Below are 19,226 nucleotides of genomic sequence, written 5' to 3'. Positions count from 1 at the left end.
TCTATATTTTTCCTTTTCGTTAACTTTTCAGTAGGCCTTTGCTGGTTTCTAAACCATTTCCAATTTTCAAACATGCTGCTTTAAAGTGGTGTACAAATGGAGAAAAGGCACAGAAAGAAAAACACTTTTCACATAGCAATTAGTTAGGGGTATGAAATGTACTGCTTGGAAGTGGGGTGGAGGCAGGTTCAATTGAAGTATTCAGGGATGCAAGGTAATAGAAAAGTGTGGACATGATGGGCTGCATGGGCTCCTTCTATTTTGATTTTTGTCACATCTACTCACATCCAAAAATAAAGGAGTACAATTGAAAGTATAAAATGTCTCCACACAAGGTGCGGTCTTAGGCACAAGTACCTGAGTACAAATTCTTAACAGCAAGGTAAAATAAGAGAACAAAGTTAAAAGTTTTGTAACAATTCTGTGATTTAGTGATATTATTCTTTGCAAAATACTAAACTTCTTTTAAAATGATGCCGCTGCTAATCTCCTTAGTAATTCATAGAGGGGATTTTTTTCTAATGAAATGTATTTTTGTTAACTATTTTGTAATGGTTCTTTAAATATTTCCCAATGTTTATTTACTACATAGCATTTATCCAAATCAAGATTAGCCAACTTTCCCTTCATACTTCTTTAGTACGATTTCTTTGACTTTAAGATTTTTGTTTGTGATTGGGTATGTCATTTTGAAACATGGTGAGAAATTCAGCTACATTATCATTGCTATTTCCAAGTGGATCATTTGTGTATAACAATATTAATGATCCTTTCTTATTGCACAATAATATGATTCTATCTTTGTTGCTTTCATATTTCTCTAATTACACATAAGACTGTTGGAAAAGTTGTTTAATAAGTGTTGCTTCTTTATCTTCTGGCCTCCAAACACTTTTTATCTTTCTGATCTCTTTTGAAGTTTTGTCTATAGTACCACATTACAATAGTGATTACTGTACAAAAGTATCTCATTGCTTGTAAAGCACTTTGGTCATGAAAGGCACTACATAAGTACGAGTTTTTTTTAAGATTGCTGCTTCTGTGAATCTACTTTCTTGTTCCTCCCGAGCTTTAAATATAATGGCTTGTGAGTTATTCTTCCTTCCTGATATGTTGAAATACAAGACTTGTCATTTTGTCTCCAATTCTAATTCATTTCCAGGGACTCAAAGTTGTAAAATCCATTCACACACACATGGGGGTCTTCAAACCCCACACCATCCTTCTTGAGCAATCTTATAGGCTCAATGACTTCTTTATATCTGGGCAATGTCCACACTTTAACCCATAATGTAGGTCTCTGAGTTGCAAAAGGTCTTTCCAAGTTCTCTGATTTTCTAGCTTGGTCCCTCCAATGAGAACAAACTTGACTTTTCCATCTTAATGCATATGTTTTAATCTCAGTACCTTCCATGTAGCCGTTCTCCAATATCTCTCAGTCTTTTGATAGATATATACTCATTGAGAGAGGTAAGAAATTAAAATTGATATAAATTAAAATACTGTTTCCAATTTTAGGCACTGAAATTTAGATAGATTGTGCAGGCAATATTGAAGACTCTGAAAAAATTCACCAAAATGAAAAAAATGTCTGTTGTGAAAATGAACTGGAGTGTTGTTCACAAGAAGGCAAATATTTCTTTAGAAAAACATAGGTTGTTCAAAATTCTGAAGATAATTAATGAGGTAAATAAGAAAAAAATAGCAAAAACAAGGTAAATAAGGTTAGGAACCATTAAGCTTCACTTTAATATGTCATTTAAAAAATAAAGAGACTAATGTGAAGGATTTCTTGTTTGTAATATAATGCACCATCAGAAACAATAGTGAAGTCAGGATCCATAATCATTTTTAACAGCTAAATCTTTGTTAAAGGAAATATTACAAGGGAGTGGTGAAAAGGCAAAGAGATTGGGACTGAAAGGAGACCTGCATTGAATGACCAACTGCTGTACTGTGAAATGTTATAATTTACAGACAACACAAGATGAATGTAAAATTGGTGTAACCAATGAAATGATTGACTAAATTGAAAATCTAAAAATTGTCTGCAGCTGCGATGTACTTCTTCCTGATATGGGTCCTATTAATGAGCTATCTTTCCACACAGCTGCTACTACACCATCAAATTCACATTCAATATCTGACAAGTGGAACTGCCGCCGGAGCTCAAGTGATAAGTACTGAGTGAGTCATTAAAAATGCCAACAGTCTTACACACACTATATCTCACCACTATAGTCAGCTTCTTTCACCGTGTCCTTTCAAATACTTTCTTCTCCGTGCACTATGATATAGATAGCAACCCAGAACCATCTCCTAAAACTTTGATATACCACTTATAATAATAGACAACACAGAAGAGTCAATTGCTGCTTGACCAACTTTATATTCAGCTTTGCCAGGAATTCTATTAAAATTAAACTACAACAAATTTGTGGTCAAGCAACATTATGACTTAGTCATACAATGGAATCATGGCTTAAAGATAAAGCCCCAGACACCATCATCACCGTTCCTGGATATGTTGTCTCCCCACTGGTAGAACAAACCCAGAAGCGGTGGCAACACAATGGTATAAAGTCAGGAGGGAGTTGCCCTGAGAATCTTTAACATTGGCTTATAGGACATTGAACATTACAGGACAGGAACAGGCCCTTCAGCCCACAATGTTGTGCTGAACATGACTTCAAATTAAGCTAATCCCCTCTGCCTACCCTTGGTCCATACTCTTCCACTCCTTGCATATTCATGTGCCTATCTAAAGGTCCCTTAAATGCTCCTAACATATCTGCCTCCACTACCACCCCTGGCAGCACATTCTAAACTCCTAGCACTCTGTGTAAAAGAATGAGCTGCCAGAGGATGTGGTGGAGGCTTGTACAATTGCAACATTTAAGAGGCATTTGGATGGGTATATGAATAGGAAGGGTTTGGAGGGATATGGGCCGGGTGCTGTCAGGTGGGACTAGATTGGGTTGGGATATCTGGTCGGCATGGACAGGTTGGACCGAAGGGTCTGTTTCCATGCTGTACATCTCTATGACTCTATTTCATTTGAACTCTCCCCACTCACCTTAACTGCATATCCCCTAGTATTAGACATTTAAACTCTGGGAACCACTTGAAACCACATAAATTCTCACAGCATCAAGTTAAACATGGACGAGGAAACTTCCCACTGATTACCACAGACCATCCTCCCTCAGCTGATAAATCGGTACTTCTCCATGTTAAACAACACTTGGAGGAAGTTCTGAGGGTAGCAAAGACGCAGAATGAATGGGGGATTTTAATGTCCAAGACAAAGAGGACTCAGCAGCAATGCAACTGAGCTAGCTGGTTGTGTCTTAAACAAAATAGTTGCTAGACTGGGTCTGCAGCTGGTGGTGAGAGAACCAACAAGAGGGAAAAGTAGACTTGACCTCACCCTTATCAACCAGCTGGCAGCAGATGTATCTAACCATTACATCCAAGGTTGTGCAGGTTAGGCATTTTAGCCATCCTAAGAAGTTCCTCATAGTGTCCAGGGATGTGCAGGTTAGGTGGGTTATCCACAGTAAAAGCCCCATGTAGGGTTACAGGGATGGGTTGAGATGGTCTTTGAGGGCCAGTGCAGACTCGATGGGCCAAATAGCTTCTTTCTATACTGTAGGGATTCTGTTCTATTCTATGATCCCTCTATGCTTCTATGATTCTACGATGATAGTACTGGCAAGAATGACTGTCCTTGTAGCAATGAAGTTCTGCTTTCACCTTGATAATTTATTACATTATGTTGTTTGTCACTATCACTATGCTAAATGGAATAGACTTTGATCAGATCTAGCAACTCAAGATTGGGCATCCATGAGCTCTGTGGGCCATCAATAACAGGAGAACTCTACTCCAACACAACCTGCAACCTCATGGCCCAGCATTACCATCAAATCAGGAGATCAACGCTGGTTCAATGGAGTATACAGAAGGGCAAACCATGAGCAGCACTAGGCATACCTAAAAATGAGGTGTCAACAGGTAACTCTACTAAACAGGAAGCCTTGCATGTCAAACAGCATAAACAACAAATGGTAGACAGAGCTAAGCGATCCCACAACCAACGGATTACACCAGGGCCTTAATACATCCTTGGTTCAAACATGGACAAAAGAACTGAATTCCAGAGATGTGGTCAGAGTGACAGCCTTTAACTTCAGGCCACACTTGACTGAGTGCAGCAACAAGAAGCACTGAACAAACTGGAATTAATGAGAATCGGGGAGAAACTCTTTGCTGGTTGGAGTTGTACCTGGCACATATGAAAATGGTCATGGTTGTTGAAAGTCAGTCATCTCAGTTCTCAAATATCTCTGTGGGAATTCCTCAGGATAGTGTCCTAGGCCCAACTATCTTTAACTGCTTCACCAATGACTTTCCCTCAATTGTAAGGTCAGACATGTGGATATTCACCAATGATTGCATAATGTTCAGCAACATTCACAACTCCTCAAACACTGAAGCAGTCCATATTCAGATGCAACAAGACCTGAACGATATCCAGGTTTGGGCTGACAAGTGGCAAATAACATTTGCACTACACAAACACTGCACATTGTCATGTCTTGTACTCACTGCTCCCGATGCGGTCTCCTCTACGTTGGGGAGTCCAGACACCTTCTCTCAGAATGCTTCAGAGAACATCTCCGGGACACCCGCACCAATCAACCCCATGGCCCCAGGCTGAACATTTCAACTCCACCTCCCACTCTGCCGAGGGCATGCAGGTCCTGGGCCTCCTCACCACCACTCCCTCACTACCCGATGCCTGGAGAACGAAAGCCTCATCTTCCACCTCAGGACCCTTCAACCCCAGGGCATCAACATGGACTTCACCGATTTCCTAATTTCCCCTCACCCCAGTTCCAACCTTCCAGCTCAGCACCATCCTCATGACCTGTCCCACCTGTCAATCTTCCTTCCCACCTATCCGCTCCATCCTCCTCTCTGACCTATCACCTTCGCCCCCACATTCATTCACCTATTGCACTCTCAGCTAACTTCTCCCCAGCTCCACACCCCTCCGATTTATCCCTCCACAGCCGAAGCTCCCAGCCTCATTTCTGATGAAGGGCTTTTGCCTGAAACATCAATTGTCCTCTTTGGATGCTGCCTGATCTGCTGTGCTTTTCCAGCACCACTCTGGGTGGCACGGTGGCACGGTGGTTAGCACTGCTACCTCACAGTGCCAGAGACGTGGGTTCAATTCCCACCTCAGGCAACTGTGGAGTTGTGTGGAGTTTGCACATTCTCCCCGTGTCTGCGTGGGTTTCCTCTGGGTGCTCCAGTTTCCTCCCACAGTCCAAAAACATGCAGGTTAGGGAATTGGCCATGCTAAATTGCCCGTAGTGTTAGGTGAAGGGGTAAGTGTAGGGGAATGAGTCTGGGTGGGTTGCTCTTCGGAGGGTCGTTGTGGACTTGTTGGGCCACAGGGCCTGTTTCCACACTGTAAAGTAATCTAATCCAATCTTGATTCTGATCTCCAGCATCTGCAGTACCCACTTCTGCCTAAACACTACACAATGCCCACCAAGGACAATAAGAAATCATCTATTCACAGGCCCCTGACACTCAGTGGTGTAACCTGAATTCCTACTATCAACATACTGGGGGTTACTATTGACCAGAAACTCAACTGAGATTGTCAAATAAAAACAATGGCTACAAGAGCAGATCAGAGGCTTAGAGTACAGCACTGAGTAACTCACCTCCCCAGAACCTGTCCCCTATCTTCAAGGCACAATACAGGAGTGTGATGGAACAGTCCCCACATGTCTGGATAAGTGCAGCTCCAACAACACTGCAGAAGATTGACACCATCCAGGACACTGCAGCCCACATGATTGGCACCACAACCACAAACATTTACTGCCTTCACCACCAATTCTCAGTATCAGCAGTGTGTACTATCTGCAAGAAGCACAGCAGAAATTCATCAAAGATCCTTAGGTAGCATCTTCCACATCTACAACCATCTAGAAGGATAAGGGCAGCAGATTCATGGAAGCACCACCACCTGCATGTTCCCCTCCAAGCCACATACCATCCTGACTTGGGAATATATCACCATTCCTTCACCGTCACTGAGACAAAATCTTGGAATTCCCTCCCTAATGGCATTCTGTGTCAACCAACAGCATGTGGACTGCAGCAGTTTAAGAAGGCAGCTCACCGTCACCTTCTCAATGGCAACTAAGGATAGATAATAAATGCTAACCACTCAGCAATGCCCATGTCAGAGAGAATTAGAAAAAGTAAGCTTTGTTTTACCAGAAATTGACAATGGTAGATTTTTGCTTGTCTGAAAAAACCCTGCATCTAAAGCTAATGAGCCATTGATGAGGGTGTGCATTTCCTTTTGGGTCTAGCATAGGTCAGAGTTAACATGTGGCACCAGCAAAGCAATGCAGCTACATTCAAGGCACTCTGCACTATGGGGTCGGCCAGCATGCCAGCATATCACTAGGCTCCCTTCACCTGCCTCTCTGTGGCAGTGAATGCCCCCAGTCCTGACAATGTTTCATTCTTGGTTGCCTTTATTTTTCAGCAGTTCACTGGTTCCACGGATCTTACAACCTCCATGTCAAATGTGAATACCTCAATGCAACTCAACCACATGCAGGTGTGTGCATTTACTGGGAACCAGGATATCATGTGAAGCATTAGCCCCCAGACCAATCACAGGAGTGCCTTGACCACACTGCAGGAGACCCCAAAACTCAACCAAGTCAATGTGTCCATTTGTGATTATCTGCTGCATCGTCCAAAACTTGGGTGTCTTGAGGGTCCACCAGCGGCCACCTCAAGTGGAAATGGAGGTGTTGGTCAGAGATCCATGTTACTGACAAACAGCCTGTGTGCACCTAACCCGACTCCAGTCTGTGTGAGTCCGACTCCAGGACACAACATTACTGAACAGTCCACAACTCACTTGCTTGCAATGCAACATCTTTATGGCTGCAATCTTGAAAGAAAATCCACCACAAAATAACCAACCCGTCCCAAATTTACCCAATAATACATTCAATACTTAATAGAGTTGTTTTCTGATTGCACATGTACATTCTCTTCATACTTTTCTTCTATCCCTGTTATCCCTATTCAATCCAATGTCAATGGCTGCTCAAAGGCTGCTGACCTTCAGTTGGGAGACTGCAGCTGGATGTGCAGGATGCCCTTCAGCAGGAACGAGTCCAGAAGGTTGAGTTTCAAACTGCATCTCTGTGCTACCTGTGTTGGCTGGTTGACAGCAAGCAGCTCTACAATGATGGGGCTGTGGGATGATTATGTACCATGTTATCAGAGAGGCTGTGATGTTGTCAGAGCAAGATTAGACCAGGATCGAAGTGCATAAGATCTCAGAGAAGCTCCCTCGTATCTTCAGTAAAGTAAACTCTGTTAAGTTCAAAGAAGACTGTTCTCACTACATCGTGGCAGCAGTTCATAGATCTAGGATGGCCAGTCATCAGTAAGAAACACAGTGAAAGGAAAAATAATGCCCTGGAAAGAGTCCAAAGTAAGAAGGAAGAAAGAAATTCACAGCAAGGTCAGGGAGAGAAACACCAAACTCAATCAGGCCACAGTGAGTGTATGGGGAATGCCCACAATGCAACAGAGATACCCAGGCCAGAAAAGGGAGGAGCAGGAAAGGTAAGGCAAATAGCTCTGGAGATGTTCCACAGGCCATTCAGAATGAGAAAAGGGTAGAGAAAAACAGCAGCAGTACAAAACAAGGCAAGCTCAAAAATTAGTCAGCAACAGGAGACTGCAAAGTGCAGATACAGTTGGAGAGGAGAAATAAAAGGGCCCAGAGTCAGTCTGTTGGCAGAAAGTGTGGGAAGAAACAGGGTGTGGTTTCTGTTACTGAAGACTCACATGTGTGGGAGATCTGCCCAGCAAGTATTGATGGTGCTACGTACCAGGAGAGAGATCATTTCAGAACAGTGTCAGCAGCACGAGGAATTAAAAATACTGCAAGATTCTCCAGGTGCCCAAGGGTTTGAAGATACTAAGGAACAGAGTTTCTGATACTCAGAGGTTACAAACACACCAAATGAAGATTTTGACTCCCTGATTTCACAGACCACAACACAAATTCTAGTTTGCTGACATCACGGTTCACAACAAGTAAGTTTAATTAATTTTGGATACACAAAATACAGTATCCATTCATTTAAATTCCTACATGAGCATCTTCAACCATGTAATGTTCAGCCTCATTCTTAATGGAATACGATCAGAGGGCAGATGAGTACAACTTTTTGCTATAAGGTGGAAGAGATCACTGTTCTGGAGAAGAATCATATCAGACTGAAAGATCAACTCTGTTTCTCTCTCCATGGTTGCTGCCAGACCTGCTGAGTTTCTTGAGCATTCTCTGTGATTGTGTAAGAGTTTACTGTTACTGTATGTGTCATTTCTTATCATCATTACTTCCTGTTAACCAAGAATTTATTATTTTGAATCTTCTTTACTTGGCAAAGGGAACTAGCATTGTTCCGTTGCACTGCGAGCCAGCCATTATTGACAAAGCCCATTTCCAAGGACCACAGATGAACTTTATAAACCATTCATTTTGTGAGGTCAGTGCAGGGGCCAGGCATGAAGGTAATCAGCTGCCAGATGATATGCTTGACCTTTGGATGCTCTTTAAGGAAGGAGTTCATGGCAAGAAAATGCCACTGATATTAATGGTCTGTCACAGGAGAAGAGTGAGGATTCCACTGCCAACAATCACCAAGTCTCTTGTCTTTTTAATGAAAAATCACCCCATTGTTGAATAGGAAAGGGATGATTTTTTCTCCTTTCTCTAATGAGCCCACCAATGATGTATAAAAACAGCCACATGTGAGTGTAGGGCTGGAAGATGACTGAAGCAATGGTAATGAGGCATTTTACGTGATGGCAAGTGACTAATGGTGGATGATTTGTAAGGAAATGGCAGGTGAAGATACTTTTACAAACCTGGATCACATGTTAGGTCACTCCATTTCTCTCAGTGAAACAACCAGGTCCCTGAGACTGGTCTGCTGGCATTGCCCACAACGTCCATTTGCACCCACCATCACATTGGTGACAACTTAATAGGGGGAGGACCACTCCTCCTATGGGCCACCTGCAGTTCAAGGTCCAGAGCTGAATGGGAGAAGCTTGGGAGCTGCCTTTTGGCCAGTTGTACTATTTCCCAAGGTCTTCTCACAGACTTGGACCCCATGCTGAAGCATGCAGCCTCTTAACAGCTCATTCATTGTTGGTTTAACAGCTCACCAACATCATTACAATTATCAGAGTGATCAGCACAAAGTATGCTAGCTGCCTCCATCATTTGGAAAGGGAAGGTTTTGTCATATATCACATTCTCATATCGATTGGCAGGGGTTAGGGGAGGTTTATTGAATTTTGCATCAAAGTATGCAAATGAGACAAATAAAGGAAAAAAGGCAGAAGGAAATTGAAAAAGTGAATGGTAGCTACAGCAAGGACGTTGTCAGTAAAGAGAAAGCTGTGGTCCAAATCCTCAGGTCTCCAGATTGTTGGAGACAAGACAAAAAAATGGAAGATGCATATCCAGACCCTTTCAAAAGCCTGACATGCAGAATTAAGAGAAAATTTCCCTGATATTATGCTTCGAATAAATTGATGCCTCTCTGTCAAGGAATCATCATACAATTTAAAATCTGATCTAACACTGAGGAACTGCACAAAAGAACACTACTCCCCCAGTCAACCATCCTGTATCAACTTTCCTTCACTGAACCATGATACCACTTCTTTTACTAAACCAACTAACCCCAAACGTCACACCATACTTCTGTTCAAACCAGAATAACCCTCTCCCTCAAACCAAACCAATACCCCCTTGGACCACACTAACAGCACTCCTGACTACTCACCAAACAATACAGTCTTCAACCATCTCATTACTCTCATCCAAAATACCTACTCACCCATTGACCCAATCACCCACTTCACCTACCTACACACCTCACTCCATTCACCTGCCGACCTTCCACTGCACCCACCTCATCCATTCTTTTGAACGATTTTCCAACTTAGCACAGGAATGTGGACTCTTTACTCAACACCAAAGTACGAAAAGTACCATCAAGGAATAATTTTATTGGAAAGTTGATAATCACTCATTTACAATACAAGCTAGCAAGGTATATTGGACAAAGGCTGATAACAAATATGTCACTAGTTATGAAGTAAGTTCTGCACGTGTTGGTCTGTCATTTCCTGGGTCACAGAACTTTTGGAGTCATCTCTTCTTTCTCCTTTGAGCATTGCCTCTATGTTCATGACATCCTTTGAGATTTTAAACTTAATCCATTTGATTCTAGTTCACAGATACTTCCTTGCAGTTGAAAACTCTAGTTTCCCAATCTACCTTAACCACTTAGCAAAAAAACCAAAAGAACTGCGAATGATGAAATCCTGAAACAAAAACGAGAATTGCTGGAAAATCTCAGCAGGTCTGCAGCATCTGTGGACAGAAAGCACAGTTAATGTTTTGGGTCTAGTGGCTCTTCTTCAGAACTTTACTACTTTAACCTCTGTAGCTTTCAGACCATCCTAACTGCTGAAGCTGTACACGTCAAAACTACCTGTTAAAACTACCAATCTCTCTCTCACGGACTCAGATTTTTATATTAGATTACTTACAGTGTGGAAACAGGCCCTTCAGCCCAACAAGTCTACACCAACCTACCGAAGCACAACCCACCCAAACCCATTCCCCTACATTTAACCCTTCCCCTAACACAGGCAATTTAGCATGGCCAATGTTTTTGGATTGTGGGAGGAAACCGGAGCACCCGGAGGGAACCCACGCAGACACGGGGAGAGTGTACAAACACCACACATAGAGATTCGCTTGAGGCGGGAATTGAACCCGGGTCTCTGATGCTGTGAGGCAGCAGTGCTAACCACTGTGCCACAAAGTATATTCACACTCTCTGAAGACAACCACCTTTAGACCTAATTTGGAGATGCTGCAAAGTTAAAAATCACACAACACCAGGTTATAGTCCAACAGGTTTAATTGGAAGCACTAGCTTTTGGCGCACTGCTCCTTCATCAGATGGTTATGGAGTACACAATTCTAAGACACAGAATTTATAGCTATTATTGCTATAAATTGCTATAAATTCTGTGTCTTACAATTGTGTACTCCACAATCACCTGATGAAGAAGCAGCTCTCTGAAAGCTAGTGTGCTTCCAATTAAACCTGTTGGGCTATAACCTGATGTTGTGTGATTTTTAACCTTCAGACATAATCGTGGATTTCAATATTGATCCCTGTGAATGCAACTCCTTTATTCAAAAACGAAGAGAGGACAGAAATCAGGAAACCAAAGGTCATCTAATATCCATCATAGGAAAATGTTAAAAGCTAGAATGAAGTAGGTTAAAGCAGGGCTATTACATCAATTAAGGCATTTAATCAATCAGAGTCAACATGATTTAATGAAAAGAAAATTATATTTAACCAAGTTATTAAAGTTTTTAAAGAAGTAATGTGCCATGGATTACACTGTATTTAGATTTCTAGAATGTATTTGATAAGGTACTGCAGCAAAGGTTATTGTGGAACATAAAGCTTATTGTGTAGGGAGCAACACATTGCCATGGATTGAAAGTTAGCCTATTAACAGGAAACTGAGCAAATATAAATTGGTTAAGAAAATGTAACAAATGTTCTGCCACAGGAGTCAATGCTAGGGCATAAACTTGTTAAATTCAAATAAATGAATTGGATGAAGAGTCAAACGATGCTTGCTAAATTTGCTGATTGCTCAAAGCTAGGTAGGGAAGTAGTTACGAAGAGGACATAAAGAGACTACTAATGGACATGATTAGATTACTGGGTAGATTAGATTAGATCACTTACAGTGTGGAAACAGGCCCTTCGGCTCAACAGGTCCACACCGACTCACCGAAGAGCAACCTACCAAGACCCATTCCCCTACACCTAACACTATGGCAATTTAGCATGGCCGACCTAACCTGCACATCGTTAGACTATGGGAGGAAACCAGAGCACCTGGAGGTGCTGAGCTTTTGCCCGAAACGTCGATTTCGCTGCTCGTTGGATGCTGCCTGAACTGCTGTGCTCTTCCAGCACCACTAATCCAGAATATAATTTGGGAAATGTGAAATTGTATATTTCAGCAGGAAGAATAAGTGTGAAGCATATGATCTCAAAGGTGAGAGATTGTGGAGTTCTCTCATACACAGGTATCTAAGTGTTCTAGTGCATTCATCACAAAAGGTCAGTATGGAAGTACAGGAAGTAAATAGGAAAGCTGATCAATGTTATCATTTATTGCAAAGGAACAGAATGCAATAGTAGGAAAATTATGATTCAGTTACACATGGCATTAGTGACACTACATCTGAAGTATTATTTACAACATTGGTCTCCTTATTTAAAAAAGGATGGAAATGCTTTGAAAGAGGTTCAGAGAAGGTTTACTCAGCTAATACTTGGCCTGGGTAGGTTTACTTCTGTGGAAAAATTGGACAGGCTGGACTTACATCCACTGGGGTTTAAACGAAACAGCAAAGACTTAATTGAAAAACAGATAGGATCATTATAAGCAGGCAAGAATGTGGAATAATCAGGTCATCTGGGATCTTACTAAATGGCTGACCAGGTTCAAGGGGCTGAGTAGTCAATTCCTACACCAAACTTGAATGTCCATGTGCTAAGGTAGATTGGTGCAATGCCACCCCCCCCCCCCCCCCATTATTTACCTCAAGACAGGGCAAATACTCCTCAACTGGCAATGCCCAATGCAAAAGCCAACTTCATATTAAGTGTCCATGCCTGAGTCTCTCTCCCAGCAAATGATCCCAGCAAATGTCCTATGAAGAAAACTTTCGCTTGGTGTGATGCTCCCTGATTTTATACCTTTTTTACAATTTTGCAACATCCAGACCAAGTATGTGTGTCTGGATCAGAAAAATTCTTACGAACTGTAAAATGTGCAGAACATTGCCACTGACTGGAGGATTCAAGCCAATAACTGAAATGACAAAATATTGGCCTGGAATTGGGAGGCCAAAGACATGGGCAAAAAACAAGATACAGGGATAGGTCAAACACCGAAAGCAAAAGGATGAAAGTAAATTGAGGAAAAATAGCATAAGACAAATAGATAAAAATCCCAAATTGGGAAAGTAAAAGCAGAGATGTAAACAGATTTTGAATACAGCTTTTATTGGATTTCTGAAAGCAAAAGAGGTGATTAGAACTTTAAATTATAAAATATGGAGGTGAAATAGGGGATTACCAGGATGGTACAGTCCTTATCACACCCCCTTAAAAGCTGTGCAACTGAGATGAGGTCAGAAAAAGGTTACATCATGCCTCACTGCACACTGAAAATAAACCAGTCCTCTTACTATTTTTTTAATTGCCAGACAAAAATGATATTTACTAAATATTTACTACCTTAGTTTTATTTTGTTTCAGAAGTTTGTCAGTTGGTAAATGTGAAAGTGCTCCTGTTATAGTCATACCCACCATATCTTGATTAACATACAAATGAATGGGTGTGGTCAATGTTTATGTTGCTGATGCACATAAGTGCAAGCATGTTAAAGAGGTAAGGTCAAGCTTTATTTTGTAAATAGCACAGCATACACAGCGGTATATTCAAATGTGGCTGTCCACAGAAGTGGAAGATTAGAACAGTACAACATAGAAAGAGATCATTCCATCGATTTTTACATTTGCTGGTCTTCAATCGGGCCATTCAGTTAATTGCATTTCAGGTTAAATCCACAAACTATTTTCCTCTGGAGCTTGAAAAATCTATTAGCTCTACCTCTAAAGATGTAGGAAGTCTGTTGACCAACATAATTAGGCAAGTTTGTTTTTATTCTCAACCATCACCTCCAGAGGCAACATATTTTAATAGGAATCAACGGCAAGAAGGAGTGTGAATGTATGCTGAATACTCGCCCTAGACTGGTGTTGCTATGTTCTGGACAACTGTAGCGACTTGTAATGAAACTTTAGTAACGATTAGCTTCCTCAGCACAGGCCCATGAAGTAGGGGTGAAGTGGGAGGGCAGAGGAATATTTCTGGCCTAGGTGCATATTGGCCAGCTGATTTACCCCACTGTTGACTTTCAGACCACAAGCCTCCCTATTTAAGTAGAAAATTAACACAGACCTAGAATAGCATATGTCAGCACCCGTGACTAAGTTCGCCTCTGATCTGTGCTGAGCGGTACAGGAAGGAGAATGTGTAACAAGAGCCATGAGTACACAGCTGTAGATCACAGGACCTGAGCCCCCAATTAACAGTAACACATACAATGTCAGGTTTCTCGCTATGGTTCACAATTACTATTTGTTAACAACATTTCATGTGGGTACCTTTCCCCTAATTACGGGAACACTATTCTGAGGACTGACAGGAACATAACAATTCAAATAAAGACATTACCTTTTCCTTGAATGTTGAAATCAGGTTGTAGATCTTCCGATCTGCCTCTGTGAAATAGGAAGAAATGAAGAAATAAAAGAGCAGGAGTAGGCCATTCACTCCCTAGACTCTGCCCTGCCTTCTAGATCATGCTTGACAATCCATCTGAGCACCAATCTCCTAACTGCCACAGATCCCTCATTGTCATTCGTTTCTAGAAATCTATCAACCTCTCTCTTTGAATTTACATAATGACTGAGCTTCCACAGCCTTCAGGAGGTAAAGATTTCCAAAGATTGACTATCAGATTGAAGACATTCCTCTTCCTAAGAAGCCTGTTCTGACTCCTAAGATGCCATTCCTGCAATTAGTCTGGTGAACCTCTACTGAACTTTCTCAAAAACAAACATATCCTTCCTTCAGTTTGGGAACCACTGCACACTATATTCTAGATGTGGTCTTATCATGATACCATACAACTGAAGCAAGACCTCTTTATTCCTGTGCATTCCTGTCTCCTCAACCTATTGGTGCCTGACACACTCTTTGCTTTAATTGGTTCTGCTCTGCTGCCCAAGGAAGTCTCCTAATGAAGACCAACAATAACAAAGGTGTCAGATTCCATGGCGTTCTTCTAATTCCATGCTGCAGAGTATAATAATGTAGCACCAGAAGAGGCCATTCACCCTACTGTGCCAATGCTAACTCTTTGAAAGTGCTATTTAAGTAGTGGCATTCCACTGCTCATTCACAACATTGCTGCAAAATTTGCAGAAGGGCACTCTGTGGGAACAACATTTGTATGGAGTTTGCATCAATCCTCCAGCAAGGTTGCGGTAGAACGTCTCCAACAATTTCACACAAATATCTTATCACTTCCTGATTCTAATAGTCTCGCCTTACATTTCCAGCATTTTGCCTGTTCTGTCTCAATTTCTGATTTGTCTTTACACTTGCAAGTAATAATAAAAGTTTAAAGTGCCAGGGGCCTCATTTGTGTCAAGGTAGCAGAGGTCTTAAAGGACAAAGGTAAAGATATCTGATCGTCTTAATCATTCAGAGTTTCTGTTTATTCAGCAGCATGGCACTTAAGGTGCCTGTAATACAAGTCTAACTTGTTAAACAAAGCTCACCATTTGAATATGACTATTTGAAAGAACATTACATCTGATCGGAACAACATAAAGGAGGTTATTAAATGAAAGTCTAGGGCTACGAGCTCCCCCCGCTTTACTTGTACTTCACTTCAACTTACCTTCAGCAGCAACTCTATTTACAGGGCAAAGCTGGATGGAATTCCACTCCCACCCATGTTTAGTCCATGTAACATAAACATCCTTTTATACTGAATGTGTTTTATGCCCTCTGTTATAGGGATGACAAGAAGGAACAGCATATTTGTGGGTTTTGGGCCTGCACCCAGCACACGCAGAAATGGCAGGAGATCAACAACCGCTTGGGTGTCATAGAGTCATACAGCATGGAAACAGACCCTTTGGTCCAACCAGTTCAAGTCGACCATAATCCCAAACTAATCTAGTCCCACCTTCCTGTGCTTGGCCCATATCCCTCCAAACATTTCTTGTTCATGCACTCACCTAAATGTCTTTTACATGTTAAACAAGGAGAGAAGAGTAACTCCTTTCACAATAGGCCTAATGGCTTTGTATACGTTCAACTCAAACTGTAGCATTGGCTTCCAATTGTTTAGCAACCAGTGCAGAGGGGTGGAGAGGGAGAACGACCGGCTGGTTGACTGAAACATTCTTTCTTTGGTATTTCATGTCCATTCAAGCCGGCAAAGTCTGCTCATGCATTTCTATCAAATAAACAGCAGAGCTCCCTTTCTTCCTCCCATAATCATCACGATTCAGTCCTCGAGTCATTGAATCATAGAGTCATAAAGGGATGACCTTATAGAGGTTTAAAAAAACATGAGGGGCATGGATAGAATAAATAGACTAGATCATTTCCCTCGGTGGGGCAGTCCAAAACTAGAGGGCATAGATTTAGGGTGAGAGGGGAATGATTTAAAAGGGACCTAAGGTGCAACTTTTTCACACAGAGGGCAGTGCGTGTATGGAATGAAATGAGCTGCCATAAGAGGTGGTGGAGGCTGGTACAATTACAACATTTAAAAGGTATCTGGTTAGGTACATGAATAGAAAGGGTTATGGACCAAGTGTTGGCAGATGGGACTAGACTTATTTAGGAAATCTGGTCGGCATGGACGAGTTGGACTGAAGGGTCTGTTTCCGTGCTGAACATCTCTGCGCATAAAATAATTCAAAACTTTTTAGAGAGAAAAGCAAAACTACCCCGATGCACAGGTTTAATCCACCAAAAGTGCTCTCTTATTTTCTCTCTCTCTCTGTCTCTTCACACCCTCTTCATTCACCCCCCTCTCGAATATTTTCCATCTCCCTATCTGCTTGTGTGTGCAATGAAAGCACTGTCCTGCTTTAACAATGAAAAACATGTTAAGCAGGAACTAATATTTGTTTTAAAAAGGAAAGGTGTTGGAAGTACTCGGTGAGTCTCACATCTGAAAAGAGAGGGAAATAGATGGGCTGGACTTGGGGGTCCTGACCCCAGAGTCAATATACGAGTTGCACAGCTGCATCGGGGGGTGGTGGGACCTCCTCAGCAAATCATTTTATTAATTTCCAATCAATATCCAGCAAGCCAGCAATAACAAGCGGAGTGCAGAAAGAAGTCCTGGAAACTCAAATGCGGGGGCCATTTTTTAAAGGCCTATTCAATCCTCATTTACGGCAAAGTAAATCTGCTCATTCTCTAAAGTGGGCAGCAGGATCCAGGAGAAAAGGAATAAGATACATCAAAAACTTCAACATCGGCCCTTTAGAAACATTGAATTTAAGAATGGTGATACTGGTCGAGAAATACAGTTGGAAAAATAAACTTGGAAAAATAAAAATTGAGGCACAATAGGAAAGAAGAGATTTAAGCAGCTGTTGTCCGTGACTTATAGCAGATGAAGACCAACTTCTCCCTGGATTTGTCACTCACTTAAAGGTTCAACTCTTCAAAATGAAACAACAAGCTACAATTAATGTGTGAAACAGAAGTCCAAATACATTAACAAGGTAACTGATGTTATGTAGGTCAAACTGACATGGGGACAAAATCAAATAAAACAAGATCTTCATCATCTTTCCTAACCATGACGCAAGTGTATATGCTAATCAGGGTAACAGTATATTTACAATGATAACATTTCAGAGTCATCATCTGCTAATGTTTTATGTGTTCACCCAAGACAAAAGCAATAGGAGCATTCTATAGAGAGGTTGCTGTGGGTAAATGCAGGTGTGTTCAACCTGCCAGCAACACAATCTGAATCTAATGTCAACCACCAAACTTTGCTATTTTGTCTGTCAATTAACCTTTTATATTTTCATCATTTTTTAGAAGTTTTCCTGAGAATTTTCAAGTTCTCCTCAAGGATCTTACTTGAATACAATACCACCAACTTTAGTGCCTTTCAAATTAATCTTTTTTTAAAGAAAGGGTACACCAATGCATGCAATCTACTTTTGTTTTTTTCAATAAAAAAGACTGTCAGTTTCACATAAGCATTAACAAAAGGAAAAGTCAAACACTGCATATGCATTTTCTGTCAGCAAGCTTGTCTTCATTGCTCAGACATTTGAGTATAGGAGTTGGGATATCATGTTGAGGACATTGGTGAGGCCTCTTCTGAAGTATTATATCCAGTTCTGGTTGCCCTGTTATAGGAAAACGTTAAGATCACACACCAGTTTATAGTCCAACAGGTTTATTTGGAAGTATAGCTTTTGGAGTGCTGCTCCTTCATCAAGTAGCTGCGGAACAGGATCATAAGACACAGAATTTATAGCAAAAGATCACAGTGTCATGCAATTGAAATGATATATTGAATGAACCTAGATTGCTGTTAAGGCTTTCATCTTTTAGAATGGGTTGCAGGTTTTGGTTCATTAAAAAGGTGCTTGGTTGATTGTGTGTTGATATTGGTGAGACCAAGCAGACACTATGACAATGGATGAATGCACACTGCGCAACAATCGCCAGACAGGGGTGTTCCTTTCCAGTCAGGAAACACATCAGCAGCCAGGGACATTCAACCTCAGATCTTTGGGTGACCATCCTCCAAGGCGGACTTCGGGATCCACAGCAATGCAGAGTGGCCGAGCAGAGGCTGACAGCCAAGTTCAGTACCCATGGGGATGACCTCAACTGGGACCTTGGGTTCATGTCACACTACAGATGGCCCCATTGCATTATACACTTTCACACACAAGCACACACACTCTTACATACTCATCATGCAGACCCTCTCTCGTACACACGCTCTGTCTCAGACACACCCACACACACACCCTCTCACAGGTTTTTACTCCATTACACTCATGCACACACTCTAACAAGCATGCAAACACACACTCTCACATGCACACACTCACATGAACACAAACACTCTCTCACACACACACACACTTTCCTCTCTCTCTCCCTCACATGCACACGCACACACACACACACGCAAGTCTATGGGGTGAATTTACCCTTGCAGAATTGTAATTGGAGATACATTCTATTTTGTTCAAAAAGCATACAATCTGCAGGCAGTCAATCCATGTAACATATTATAAATTCCTACTTTGGAGATAGGTCTGTCGAACTCAATATTGGGATACAGACAGACTCTAACCACACACTGTCTCCCTTTTTTAATAAAACCTTCA

Source organism: Chiloscyllium punctatum, chromosome 26 (genome assembly GCF_047496795.1).
Source record: "Chiloscyllium punctatum isolate Juve2018m chromosome 26, sChiPun1.3, whole genome shotgun sequence".
Taxonomy (NCBI): domain Eukaryota; kingdom Metazoa; phylum Chordata; class Chondrichthyes; order Orectolobiformes; family Hemiscylliidae; genus Chiloscyllium; species Chiloscyllium punctatum.
The sequence above is the reverse complement of the archived record's forward strand: the minus strand, read 5'-3'. Positions refer to the sequence as shown.